The sequence below is a fragment of the Poecilia mexicana genome, unplaced genomic scaffold (assembly GCF_051168715.1).
Source record: "Poecilia mexicana isolate PSO_F unplaced genomic scaffold, ASM5116871v1 scaffold_1, whole genome shotgun sequence".
In the NCBI taxonomy this organism is placed as follows: Eukaryota; Metazoa; Chordata; class Actinopteri; order Cyprinodontiformes; family Poeciliidae; genus Poecilia; species Poecilia mexicana.
Window position 1 is genome coordinate 17,747,332 of NW_028263370.1, and position 853 is coordinate 17,748,184.

An 853-nucleotide genomic window follows, 5' to 3' on the forward strand; every position below is an offset into this window, starting at 1 on the left:
TGAGAGACTGCTGGGACCAATTGGCTGGACCTCTGTCGAATTAAGTCAGTCCCTTCAAAGGCAGTGAATATTTATGCAATCAGGTATTTTATGTTTTATATTTTGGTCGCCATTTTGTAGAAATCAGTTTTCACTTTAATGTTAAAAGGGATTTCTATAAAAGCGACAAAAGGGTAAAACTTCCAACAGGGTGAATACTTTTTATAGGTGCTGTGTGATGCTACTGCATTATTCCTTAAATAATTCATGTCGTTTTAGCCAAACAGATCAAATATCTACACAACCTAATAAACTTTTTGACATTTAATTTATATTACTCAATATGAAGGTCACCTTTTTGAAGATTTATTTCTGTAATTTAGGGACCTGGGGTCCAAACCTTTTGCCTTGGGTGACAAACCTGGAAAATTTAAACTGCTGAGTTACAAAATTCATTAAATTAAAAATACAAAAATTAGCTTACTGTGATTTTTTTTTAAAAAGCTGAACAATAAACCACACTTTTATGAAATCTGTATATTATTAAAAATCCAAAACATCAAAAGGATTTCAGATTGTAAAAAAACAAAAATTTTTGAGATGTTTTCCATTTTGCTGGTTAAATTTGACAGTTTTTGACTTGTTGGGGGCCAAAACAGATCATTCTAAGGGCCACAAATGGCCCCCGGTCCACACTTTGGACACCCCTGCTCTGAATCAATAACATCTTCATGATCTCAACTGTTGTGTTTTTTTTTTTAGCCTAAATGCATCATTTGTTCTGCTTATATGGAGGAAAACACTAAATCTTATTTTTGTCTGAGTACGGACAAAGATTTCCCCCCCAAAAAAGAAGTCACAACTACAAAAGAAA